The following is a 14,537-nucleotide window of genomic DNA, read 5'->3' on the forward strand; positions in this document are numbered from 1 at the left end:
TTAGAATATGTTATAGAATTATCCATCATCCAACATCTGTATTTGAAAGTGTAAATATGTTTGTTTTTATCCATTATGAGTATGACCTTTTAGGTAAGCACGAACTCCCTGAAATATGAAGTACTATATTCACTCCTTCCCTTGTCATGGTTTATGGAAGTTCCTTTCAACTCATCAATTTTCTCCTATATGGAGGAGGACAAGTTACTACATACATCAATCTGCATGGGGTTCATGGTTAAGAACTTCTTGTGGGCATGTGAAATCCACTTAGGACCCCTTTAATACTTTTATAAGATCAAATGTGTGTCGCCAGCCCTACCTGATACTTTTCACACCATGGAGAATTGGGCTTCTTGTTAATTGCCTCTGCAGTCTCAAAGCTCTTTACAGAATCTTCCCTAAGTGATATTAATAGTAATGGTGGTCCTTTATTAATAATGTATAATAACAATAGCTCTCATTAAAACAACACCAGTTAAGTGCTTAGAGAATGGTTAGAGTTGTGGTTAGAAAATGGGCCTGTAGACGTCAATACTGCTACAGTCATTTACTTTTCCCCTCATAAAACAAAGTCAACATAACGACTGACTAATATCGTAATGAAATTCCGCTGCAATTGCATGACTGCAGACTGGCGTTTTTATTTGTGGGAGAGTTCCTGGGTGGTACTGTGTGAGGGGACATCCCAGGGAGAAAGAACAGAAAACAAAGGGTTTTTCGCACGACGTCCCTATGTGCCCTGTGGTTTTCTTTCATTCTTCCCAGGCTGGGATTACCATCAGGAGCAGCAGTGCTAGCAGGGGGCTGGTTCCATGTCCTGATTCTGTTACATAATGCCACGTGAATAAATGACAACATCCTTGAGCCTCAGTTTCTCTCTTCTGTGAGATGGGAGGGATTAGATCTATTTGGCAGCAATTTCATTTAGTTTGCAAGTCCTACTGCATCTAAGGATGCTTTCTTTGTCAAGTTCTTCAAAAGAATTATAAACACTCCCTGGTAATTCTCAGCCAAGCCCTGAGGCAGAAGTACTTCTTTCATGAGTTCATACTTCTGCTCCCATTTCAGATGCCCAGAGTGCTTACATCATTTTTGTAGGCACATTCAAGCTTAGCCCCTCCCAGACCACTACCTTAGCTCCTACTTTCCACCTTCCAGGTAACTGAAGATAAACATGATTAACAAATTCATCATAAAATATTGAGTGTTGATAATAGGATCGTGTTATCTCTTCCATTCCCTCTTTCCCTCTCCTTCCCTTCCTTCTAAGTGGGTAGGTCACACCAAAATGAATGTGGAGTGATACACACAGTGAAAAGTAGAGACATGCTAAAACTATTAACACATTAAAACAAGGTAGGAAGCCATTATTGAATAACATAATGAAGGGGGGAGAAATTATACAAGAAAATCTAAGCTTGGGAAATGGCTGAAATTCATGATGAAATTTACTATTGAGCTTCCAGGCAGACAAGACAAAAAGGGAAAAAGCAAAAAAAAGTATTCAAGGGAGATAAATGTTCCCTACTCTTAATTCTTAGAAAAAAGTGATCATACGCATATTCCTAGGTGCCTAATTTAAAAGGTGGATAATATCCTCTTTGCAGTTTTGTTTTGTTTTTTTTTTTTTAAAGTAGAGATAGTTTTCATGTGGCTTTGTTAAAAAATATTAACCACTGGTAAAAGACAAGCTGACATCTTTTACATAGCGACTCCTGGGGGCATTTGCATTTTTACAGTGAACTCTGATCTTAACCCTGAGATTACTCACAAAATCAACATCTCTGGTGTTAGGACATGGAAGTTGATTTTGCACTTGATCTTAGCCAAAAGGCTGAGAAGCAATGAAAGCTGATTTTGTAAATGAGAATCTCTAGCGTAATAATCATTTTCTGCCCTTGCTTTGGCTTGGCGTGTGTTATTTCCCCCATTGAATTGGATTCAGTTCACAGCCATGTCTGGTTTTCTGGAGTAGGGGCTCAGAAATGGAGACAAGAGCCTCGGAGAGAATGGTCCAGAAGTCATTTAAGCCAAGTCGTGGTTATTGCTTTAAATTCCTTTGGAAGGAGAATGCCTTGGAATTATTTCACATCTAACCTCTCAAAAATATTTTGAAATAAGCTTCATTAATCATTCCTCGGCTGTTTCCTAGGCCCTGTCCCAAAGGTCTGGTAAGCTTTAAATCCCTAGTGACACCTGCTGGGCAGACCTCAGCTCGCTGCTGCAGGCTCCAGCCGCCTACCTCTTCTTTAATATGCGAAGCTGCAGGCCACGAGGTAAGGGGCCGGCTGCTGTCTCCCCTGATGCAGCCAGTCTGCTCATTTCTTCTGCAGGTGACCTCTGCCAGGACAGCACTGCATTCAGTCTCCCCAGTACCCTCTCGGGGTTGACTTTCAACCTATCCAGCCCCCAGGAAACAAACAGGGACCTATCTAAGTTACAGAGAGAGAGGGAGCCGGATAGAGAAGCGATCCAAGTGTCCGCCCCCACTCCCAGTCCCAAGTTACTATACGCTGCTTCTTTGTCTGAAAACTCTGAGGTGAAAGATGCTACTTCAGCCGTATGTTTTGTTCCAGCACAAACCAAATTATGCTATACTTGCTTATATCTGAACATATTGGTTTATCTTACATAGAGTTTAATTGATGCAAACTTGAACTTCAGTATGTTAGATTTTTCCGAGAAAACACCATCCCTGTGATTTAGATTGCTGTATTTTTTTTCTTTGAACAAAGCAAAGAGGAGCAAGGCAATTATACCTCTGGTCTGTTTCTTTCTTTCTTATTCACCAACCATTACAAAAATAGTGTTTAACCTTTTGTCGGATTACCTCCTGTGTCCTTTACTGTCCAATTGCAAAATTCCTTTCAGAGCCAACATCTGCATCCTTGGACAGATCAACTAGTGTGCAAAGTCCGTGTTAGCTGATCAAGCACGGCTTTGTTTGCGCTTATTCACTGCGCATCCAGCACTGCGTAAGTGGTTTTGCATATTAACTAAGTGCACAGTAACCTTCCTATCCCTCTTCAGAGCTCCACCCCCTCCCACCCGGCCTCCTCGGGAAATCAACACTGTTACTCACCGAGGAAGCTGCCAAGAGGTTGCCATGGCAACAGTTCTGCTTTCAGCAGCTACTTTTCTGGTTTGAAGGTAGGGTCGGGAGTAGGGGGAGGAAAAAAAAACCTGAGGGGAACTAGGCAGCTTTCTGATCAGAGTTCAGATAAAGAGGGTCACAGTCATTTGTGGGCACTGCCTAAAATAACCCAGTGGGTTTGCCAGTTACAGCAAAAGAAGTAAACAAACTAAACAGGTAAGTACAGTGGAAGAGCAATCATCGAATTATTTAAGCAGATGCATTTCCAACTGATACCAGTTCATCTCATCTAGGATGCTACGTTTCATTTTCATCCAAAGCCAAACAAAGACGATGAGTTTTATGAGATTATAAACGGAAAAGGAGTAGGGGAACAGACCCAGAACGGGAATGTAACATCTGAAAGTCATTTTCTAAAACTTCATTCAGCCCGGGAACAATGCCGCATTCAGGCAGAATGAGCCGAGGACGACGCGTGGTGTGCCAGGTCGAGTTGGCGACCTCTGAGCTCCTGTCTTGGAGTGGTTTGCCAAGGCAGGCCACGAAACAGTCTCCTTTCAAAGGCAGGGCTGGGAGTAGTTAGGGAAAGGTGCAGAAAGTCACAAAATGGAAAGCTGGGCACACAGGATTGGTGGATTTCAGCGATATACAGAGAGCTGGGCTTGGAAAGCACTCCAGACACCTGGTTGCTGGGATTTCAGCCACACCCCATGAAAGAGTCACTAGTTCTCAGTGGTTCCTGGCAGAAAGCTGGCAGGGTCTGGGCAGGGCCAGTTTATGAGCGTGGCAGTGACTTAGTCTGTACCCCATCCTTCCTGCCTTGGTTCCGCCCATCGCCCAGTACACAAGTACTCCTACCTGCCAGCCCTCGCCCCTGTGGACCTCCACGGTTCCCTTCTCTTGCATTATTTATTCAGCAGTGATGAAATTGTAGTGCTCTCACCTTCCTCACACAAGCCACTACTTCCTGAATCTGTATAGTTTTGTTTAGAACCCAGTAACAGCTACAAGACCCAGATAAATTAAAAGGAATTGTAAGTTAGAGAGACAAAACAAAGAGTCCAAATGGAATTGCAGCATGTTAGTGTCATCTGGTGACACTGTCATTAATGTTTGATGACAAGATTATTACTATTGATAGGGGAGTAGCAAGGGGAGATCTTAGTGCTTGCTATGGAAGCACTAAGATCTCAGAGGTTAACACTTCTTTAAAGACATGAAGCATGTGTGGACTAAAGAGAGCATGTAATGTTCTTGGCATGTAATGATGTGTTTCTGACCTGAAGTACATCCATTTTGGCCTAATGCTTGGTCCAGATATTTGTGTCTCCTCTCCACTCCCAGATTCATATACTAAAATCCTAACCCCCAAAGATGATAGTTTTATTGGGTAGCCGTTGAGATGTGCTTAAGTCATGAGGGTGGGGCCCTGAATAGTATTAGTGCCCTAATGAAAAAGATCCCTGAACTCCCGAGCCCCTTCCACCATGTGACGACACAAGGAAGAGATAAGGAGAAATTTGCACCTGGAGAAACCCCTCCCCTCACCCTGACCTCAGACTTCCAAAAGTGTGAGAAATACATTTCTGTTGTTTATAAGCCACCCAATCTGTGGCAGTTTGCTTTGGCAGCCCAAACAGACTAAGATACCCCAAACTATGGTGGAGATTGTAGGTTGATGGTCAACTTTCTGGAGACTTTTGTCACTTGCATTTTTTAAATTTGTCTTTGTCAAGGAGAGGCATTTCAAGGTAGGAAGGAAAAGGCGAAAAGCGGAGGGGAGCAAATAGAAATGTCAGAAACAAGAAATTAGTAAAGTCAATGTACTGTAAAGCAGGATTCAAAATTTTACATGGTACGTATCATGCACTATCTTCATAGAAATAAGGACAAAGACACAAAGCCTCTTACTTGAGCAAAGTTGTGCAAAGTACTAGAAGCCAATCTAGATGGGTGCTAGACATAGGGATGGCTCCCTCCATCGGAGCTCTCCTAAGTTAAAGCAAAGTCCTAAGAGTTAAAAAGAGTGAGCTCTCCATGTATCACTGATGTAGCTGGAGGCCCTATGTTACATAACAGTAACAGGATGGAAAATGACAGTTCCTCACAGACTACAGTACGTGTGATTAAATTATCTCATCAGCTGCATACTCCTGAGTATTTCCACCATGCCAGAAAACCATCCGTTCATCTGACCTGTCTGCTACACAGCACAGGCTGGAGGTATTAGTATTCAAAGAAACCCCTCCCTCGAATGGCTGATTGGAGGATTACCAAGTTTAGTCTCTGCAGCAATTGAGTCCAGGAATGAGACACAGAGAAATATGAAGTGGGGAAGGAATAAAAGCAACGAGAAAATTCAGAAATTTGTTTTCGCTCCACAACGGCTTCTGTGCCATTCCTTTTCACTGACCTGATCTAATTCAAGCAGCTCTTAGCCCTGTGAAACACGGCCACAGCTGAATTTGTTTTTATTTTGCCTGCTCAAAGGCAATGTAAAGTGAATTTGAGAGCACATCACCTTCAGGGAAAAGACTGCAGCGTCTTACTCACCACCTTCCCCCTCCCCTCTGCGTGAAAAGGTTAATTTGAATAAGGCTGCTGCTTCCACAAATAGAACAGGAACCAGCACACAGAGCAACTGCCAATGAGAATGTTTTTCAGTGATGTCATACTTATACCTGCTCCTTATTATTTGCTGAGTTGTGACAATGTGTTCCTTGATTCTCACATTTTATTGGTTAAGAGCCCTGTCATTCTGATCGCTTCTGGAGAGTTTTAGACACTGCAGTTTCTCTACAAGCCCAGAAATTTTTTCAGCTCTGCACTTCAACAAACTATTGAAGAATACAGAGCATTTTAAACACTGTTGTCCTGAAAACAAATAAAAACGTTTTATAATTTATTCCTGATTTACACGGCCTCTGCTATTAGGTCCATTTGCAGTGTAAAAGCACCATTAAAAATAGTCTGCTTTTTGCTGAGAAAAAAACCCCACTTGAACAGAACTTTTATTGAAGTGTTCGTGAAAAGATCATGCTAAGCTGAATATTGTCACCACTGACCTAATGGAAAACAAAATTATTTATCTTACAATAACTTATCACACCACGGAGCACAGCTTCCTAAAAAGAACTAGCTCTGAAACTTACCAGTTTATAGGAGAGGAGGTATCGGAGGAAGGGAGACCTACCTGGTTTATTTCTGTCCTAAGTGGGCTTTTTTTTTTTTTTAAATCAGGTAGGTTTTTGTGTAATTAAAATGTGTGTCTCAGGTCACTTAGATTCTAGGGCTTTTCTGAGGAAATGCCTGTGAACAGGTTCAAAACTCACACTACCTTGTAGTGAAGTGTAGTGAAGTGAGAGAAACTGTGTATGAACTAGGAATTATTCAACTAAGTTTCAAAGAAAGATTCTGGTCAACAGGAGATAGAAGTGTGGTTAGGCGGCCAGAAATAAATGTTGTTGCTCAAAAAGTCTCGTAATCTATGAATGGGCAAAGTCAGGTCCTCAGAGACTTAGAAGACAAAGTCAAACTGTCCATGGCTAGTTGTTAAAGTGGAATGTCTATAACGAAGGTCAATTCATCACACAGAAAGGGCAGTGTATTAAATGTACCAGCAAGATGGGCAGGTCATGAAAGGAATAGGCAGATTTTAATGGGCAGAGAGGGACTAAGTTCTGAGAACAAGAGTCCTTGTGTGGGAGAATGAGACAGGGAAGGATGGACACGTTTGGAACAGAACCTCCGTGAGTGGATATACGTATTGTGAGGTTCATTTAGAAAAGCAGGTGCACAAATTAGCAATGATGATGTAAATTAGGAAGAAGTAGAAACTACCAAATATTTTGAGCATCTGTCTCTCAAATTCAGTACCTAACTATCAAATATTTTTTAAATGAAAATGTCTTCACAGCTGTGTATCATGGCTTATTGTCGACTGAGTCTCATGAGAAGTTAGCTAGATGCTATAAAAATTTGATTACCTTGTACCTTAAATAAATGTTTGTACAAAATTATTGTAGGCTTTGATCATTCAGTGAGAATCTCACTATATTAACAGCATGAAAAATATTACCAAAAATAAAATTTAATTGTGATAAAGACTAGAGAATATAAGTCTACCTTTTCATTAAAGTTAGAAGGATTTACAGCTATGTCAATTTTACTTGAATTTCACGTATTTCCACAAATAAGCTATATGTAAATTTGGATTCTAGAGATCTGTCTGTCATAACAGCATTGTGGAAAATATAATGGCCTCTGGTGTCAGACAGACCTGGGTTAGAGTCCTAGGTGCAACACTTAATTGCTTTCTGACCTTGGTCATGTTGATTAATCTCTCTAAGTCTCATTCTTCTTGAAGGACAATGATGATACCCATATATAGGATTATTGTGTGGATTACAATGAGTAATGTACATACCTGTCTGAGTAAATGAAAGATTTTTTTGTTTTGTTTTGACTTTATTTGACCTTCAAGGTCCTTCAAGGACCTATAAGGTCTGGCATCTGGCTAACCATTTCCTCTCACTCTTCCTTTGCTCCAGCCATGCTGACCTTCTGGCCACTTGCCAAATGTGACTAATGTGCTCACTTTGCCTGGAACTCTTCTCCTCCCAAGTCTAACCTCTTTACTTTATTCAGGTCTCAGTTCAAATATCAACTCCCTGGAGAAATCTGACAACACTCGGTCTAAAACATCCCGATTGCTCTCTTTCCCCTTATACCATATTATGCCTTTTCATTGTCACTTATCACTACTAGATATTACTTTATGGTTGTATTTTCCATTTGTTCATTATCTATTTTGCTCACCTGGATGTGAGGTCCATGTGAGCTGTGGCTTTGGTCACCTCTGTGCCCCAGAGCCTTGAATGGGGCCTGATGGTAGCACATTCTCAAAAAAGTTTGTTAATGAACAAGGATGATGATGATGAAAACATCCATGGAAACCTAAGCTCTTCAGGATACTGCCGTTATAAGGATATGGATGCACAACCAGAGAGGAAGCATGACGGTGGCCGCATGCCAATGTTTAAAATGTATACAAACTTGTCTTACTGAGCCAAGAGGAAATATTTAAATTTGCTCATCACATCTGAAGGATCAAATTATAAGACAAGACGAAGATAGCATCCCATTATTCCTTACACAAAGACTGACAATACTCATCAGGGTAGATGGAATGAGGGGAATCTGGTACAAATCACTGGGTCAATATTCTAGAAGAGATTCTGGGGCAAATCTTGGGTGAAGAATTTTAGCTGGTATACCCTTTCTGGGCTCTAGCTTTTTTTTTTTTTTTTTTTTTTTTTTTTTTTTTTTTTGCTTCCAGGGTCTACCAAACCTATTTATTGTTGGGTACAATCTAGAGATTTTGGATGCATCACAATGGGAGAGCAGAAAAATAAATGCAGGATGGCATTCAAGGCCTTCTCAACATCACACACACACACACACACATTAATATACATACTATTGAATGAATGGATTGAAAGTTCAGAAAATATTTTAAGATCTTTCTGTTCCATCCCCTTTCAGTCAGTCACAATGATTAAATAGACCCTCATCTGGATTTCTATTTTCTTGGTAACTGAAGGACACTGCGAGACAGAATAGAGCTTGTGTAAGCATTATCCCTGCTGACACTCCAAATGAGCAGATCAAATGCCACCTAATCATTCAGTTACAACTTGGATTTGGCAGACTTTTATAGTATGATGAATTCAAAGGAGCATCTGCCTTGTACATCTTGGCTATGTCAGCACCTGTGGCTGCTGCTTCTTCTAGAATCTTCTTAACGTAATAAAAGTAATATCAGAGAAGATCATTGCAAACCAGAAAGCTTTTGAAAGATTATAAATTTATGGTCAAAATTCAGGGTTCAGAGACTATTTTAAAAGAGAATTGCCTCTCTTCTCTGCCACCTTCCTCCTCTATTACCCTCATTGTTGGTCTCTTAGATTCGTGCTTCTTTTACATGATTATCTTGTTAAAATGCAGATTGTTTCAAAATGTCCTGAGCAGGGTGTGAAATTTGGCATTTCCAACAAACTTCTAGGTGAAGCAATGTGCTGGTCTGTATACCACACTTTGGGTAGAATGGGTTTGGATGACACAAGACCTTGTTAAAATGCAGATTGTTTCAAAATATCTTGAGTAGGACATGAAATCTGGCATTTCCGACAAACTTCTACATGAAGTGATGTACTGGTCTGTGGGCCACACTTTAAGTAGAACATGTTTGATGCCGCTCTTCCAAATTAACATAATTTTAAAAAAATAAAGTAGTTTGCTATTCTCCCTCACATACAACCTATCATATCTGGGTTCAGAGACTTTATTCCGAGGTATATTTGCACCCAAGCCTTTTGGAGCCCCTGTAACAATTGCTTCCCTCCTCTTCATCTGCCCAGGGGCTGGCTCGCTGAAGCTGTTCTCATCTTTCCCCTGCAAAGATGCAGTAACCTCTACCTTATCTCCTGACCCCAGCCTTCTCTCCCTCCAATCCATCACCTTACATTCTGCCACCATGCTTTCCTTTCAAAAAACATTTTTTTTGGATGAAGTCACTTCCTTGATTAAAGACCCCTGCTGGTTCCCCTTGCTTAAAATAAAAGTTGGTGTGGTCTCTGTCGTTCAACAAACCTGGGCTGAAATTCATGTTTCTTCAGTTTCTTTCTAGGTAACTTTGGGCAGCTTGCTTAACTTCTGAGAGCTCCACTTTCCTCATCCGCACGATGGAGATACTACTATTTATCTTAGGGTGTTGTCTAACAATTTAGATGCAAAATTGTAGGTGAAGCATCTGGTATGATGCCAGCCATAGTAGGTGTTCAGTAACTTAATTACTGTTTTTTTTTCCTTTTATCCAATTTTGGCTTTTTTTAACCCCCTTATTGGACACTCTTGAACCTCTTCCTTCTCGTCCTTCCTCAACTCCCTACAAGCCACTCACATGCACTTTCTAGCCCCACTGAACCTCTCATTTCCTGATACATTTCCCAAAAGACCCACCCTATTGGTCTCCACCTGGCAAATCCCCTGCGTCCCTCAGAGCCCAGCCCCTCTGCTTTCATCCCTAAGAAGAAGGAGCCTGCATACTCGGGGGAACTTGCCACTCTTCTTTTCTCACAGCACTGTGATCACATCCCTCCCATGATGCACTTGCTGTGATGTGCTGCTACAACTTGGGCCTCAGCTGTTGCCTGGACTCAATGGTGACCTCTCAGTGGCCAGGACTTTCTCTTATTTCCTGACCTCAGTGACTTAAGCATTTACTTAATGAAGAAAAGGAATCAATGTGGTATGTAGTTTAAAGAAATGGATGCTTGAATATTATATTCCAGAAACTATACAGAAAAAATAATTTTAAAAGTTCTCTCAGACCAAGATCATTTACAGTAAAAATCCCCATTTTCTAGCATATTTTACCATGTTTTGCTATTTTCCAGACCTGCCTTTAAAGGCTTTGCATACACTGTCTCATCAGATTCTCTTGACTATCTCTTGTTGTAGGTGCAGCAATATCCATTTCACAAGATAGAGAAACCGATGCTCAGAAAAGTTAAATATTCTCTTATGGTTACTCAGTTTATAATTGTTAGAGTAGATATTTGAACCTACGTCTTTCTGACTCCACAATTTCTCTTCTACACAGTACTATCTCATGTAATCTGCTGTCATAACCTAGTTTCAGCCTCTTCTTAAATATAGATTAAAAGCATGGGTAGAGATCTTTCCTAGAGAAGAATTTGTGAAGCGGATTAAGGCACTCTCTGAGAGTCACATATTTAAGTGGTTTGGAGATAGTAATTATGAGGTAGATAAAACATAACGCAAGACTGTAAAATTCTAAAACCTAGACACCTTGTAAATCCTTTCCTTTTCACTTATTATTTGTTTTGAAGAAGCCATTAAGCAGTCTTGTTCCCGAGGGAAAACCATTTTAATGATGCCTTTTTGACTTTCAAAGATACTTTTCATTTTCCCCACACAGTCATTTCATAGGCAGTCCTCACACAGATAATTTTCTTCACTAAATCATGTAGGAGAGCTCACTCCTGCAGTCTCTTAAATCAAGCTAAAACCAAGGCAAGCCATGAAAACTGCTGTGTGTTATCTGGTCCTGGGAACTGCTATTCGTAACAGACCCTCTAGGTATTTTCAGCAGAGGAAATCTTGTCTACGAGAGCCTGCTTACAGGGATAGTCATATAGTTAATTGCATCTGCAATTAATGACAAATTTGTAGCTTGAAGAGCAACTGTGATCCCAAATATATTTGAAGCCTCTTGGCAAAGCAACTATAAACTGTTAGGAAAGTTCTCAGTGGGGGCTCTAGGAATACACAGTGGAAGTTACTTATCTATTTATTTTTTTTAACATTTTCTATTGATTTATAATCATTTTACAATGTTGTGTCAAATTCCAGTGTAGAGCGCAATTTTTCAATTATACATGAACATATATATATATATATATGTATATATTCATTGTCACATTCCTTTCTCTGTGAGCTACCATAAGATCTTGTATATATTTCCCTGTGCTATACAGTATAATCTTGTTTATCTATTCCACAATTATTTGTTTATCTCACGGAATATTGATTTCTTGGAAACTTCTTAACCTAGACATACCTGGCATTCTTTCGAATTGATAGCGTTTCTGAATCTGGTGCATGTATACAGATCTAGAATAAGCCAGAATATTTGGAAACAGGAAATTGATACTTAGGAATACATTAATGCCACGTGTACTCCCTGGAACATTTGTTCCAAAGGGTATTAAGAGATGTCAGGTGAGAAAATAAAGTGTTCTAAGGTCAAAGTCACAGAGAAACACTGAGTTTGAAAAAAGCCAACAGGTTTCTTTGCTACTGGACTTTCGAGAATCTTTATGTCAATGTGTATTATGACTCTCCTGGGATAGTGTAGTTGCTGTCTTTTTTATTTATTTTGTTCAGGGAGTATCTCAAGAATACTGATCTGCGGAGTAGGCACTGTGCAGCTCTGAGCAAGTGTTTTTTTCCCCTTGGGCTTTCAATATATTTTGTCTGGCTGTGGGCTAACACGCCCTACTCACGTGTGTCATCATTGTAGCAACTACATGCAGACTTGATGCCCAGAGAGTAGTAAGAAAGAAATCCTATGTAAAAATACTAAGAGGCAAAGATGAAGAACACTTTGGTATGACCCATGATATAGAGTGATTTCAGTAATGATAAAGATTGAAAATTTAAGAATCAAGTGAATCCTCTGTAGTGTCATAAACACATTTTAAGTTGAGTGAATTCATTTGGATAAGCCTGAAATTTTATGTTTTCTCCATAGTATTGCTAAGAACACTGTCAATTTTCAGCTGATGTCAAAATATCACAGGTAATAGGAATGAATTGATGAGAATGGGAGAATTTAAATTTTATATACTCAAACATCATCTGTGACCCTTCGGAAGTCTGGTTTCAAGGTCTCGATGTCACTTTCTCTTTTTATTCTAAATTTGGCTATCTGGAAATTATGGCCCAAAAGTACCTATACAGCATGGTTAAGAGAAACGAAATTAAGTATATTTTACAATGGCAGTAGCAGAGTCAATGTACAAGATCCTAAACCCAAAGTTAATGTGAAGTCCTGGTTTCATTTTATTATTGATAAACATAGACTCTTTCATTACAGATACCTGAGAGTTGACTCTTAAAGTACTCTTGCAGTTTTATCTTTTTTTCTAAGAAATTTGCCTGGAAACCATTGCAAGTAATAAAGTGTGTGACCAAGAGAAGATAAGGACATGGCGTTTGGAGGTGGAAATAGATGTAGACTGTAAACTGGCTAAGTGTCATCCACTATTTCCATGTTTGGTGGGGAAATTTATCTTCATTAAAGATGCCTCTGGAAATTAACAACTCGGTTCCTCAGTTGGACTAGCCATGTTTCAAATGCTCTAGCCATGAGTGGCTAATGGTTAGTGTTGAACAGTGAAGCTACAGAACACTACCATCATTGAAGAAAGTTCTATCGAACAACAATGTTTATATACAGATTCAGACCCATTTAGGAGTTAGGACTAGGGAAAAAAGAAGAGAGGCTTAAATGGCAGGATTTTATAGGCAAGTGGTACTTTGTGAAGTTATAGAAGATGGAAAAGAATAATGTCCCAAGTTCTTTTAAAGTTTAAAGCTCTAAAAAGAGTTTTATACCAAGTTCATAGATACGTGAATAGATTAATGGTAGCCAGAAGTGGGAATTGAAGGGTGGGAGAAATGGGTGGAGGGGGTCAAAAGGTGCAAACCTCCAGTTATAAAATGAATAAATCATGCGGATGTAATGTACAGCAAGGTGACTATAATTAATAATACTGTATTGCATGTTTGAAAGTTGCAAAGAGAGTAAATCTTAAAAGTTCTCAACACAAGAAAAACAATTTTTTTTGTGATTATGTATTGTGACCAATGTTAACTAGTCTTGTTGGGATCATTTCACAATATATATAAGTATCAAATCATTATTTTGTGCATGTGAAATTAATATAATATTATATGTCAATTACACCTCAATTAAAAAATTTTAAAAAATTAAAATATTCAGAGGAAAGTTAATAGAACTGAAGAATTCTTTATGCTGAAGAATAAAAAAAGCAAAAAAAAAAAAAAAGCAGAAACACAGGAAAAAATTAGGTTAACTTCGAGCTCTTTATTTAACATATTTCTCCTTCTCAACTTATTACTATGAAGGAAGGGTACAGCCATTCTTTACATGACTCATCAAAATCAGAGACTCTTGCTCAAAAGCTTCATGAGAATTCAGTTCCATGAGAACTCTCAGCCCAATGTATTTGCCCAAAGATTACAGTCGAAGGAACCCAAAGAGTGGAGTTCCCAGCAGGGAAAGACAAGGCGACGTAGTGAGTAAGGGGTGGACCATGATAGAAAGAAATTAGAAAAATTAATTGAGAGAAAATGGTTTCATAGTTCCTAGTTTCTAGGGCTTCAGAGACATGGACAGGAACGGGGGAAATGTTAGCAATGAAAAGGACGTGGAAGAGAGCTTTCTCCGCCGGAGCCAAATGAAACACAGATTGAAACCAATTAAGGAAATTATTTTGTGAGAATTCACTGGAAAGACCAGAAAGCACTACGATTTTCGTTTTTAAGTAAGGAAAGAGGAGAAAAGGCAGTATGTACAATAGTGAAGGAACAAAAGAGGATTATTCTAGACAAAAATATGTCACTAACATCAATGCATAATTTTAAATATGAAAAAAAACTCTGGGTTTATATTTTAATGTTAAACATGTCTAATTACAGTGTCACTGATTTAAGGAACAAAGATAAGTATGACTTTGCTCCACAGACACAAAAATAAAGATGTCTTAGAAATATGAAATTACCTCAGGCTTTAAAAATTGGAAGTTCAAAAATAAAATAAAATAAAATA

This window comes from Vicugna pacos, chromosome 14 (genome assembly GCF_048564905.1).
Source record: "Vicugna pacos chromosome 14, VicPac4, whole genome shotgun sequence".
In the NCBI taxonomy this organism is placed as follows: Eukaryota; Metazoa; Chordata; class Mammalia; order Artiodactyla; family Camelidae; genus Vicugna; species Vicugna pacos.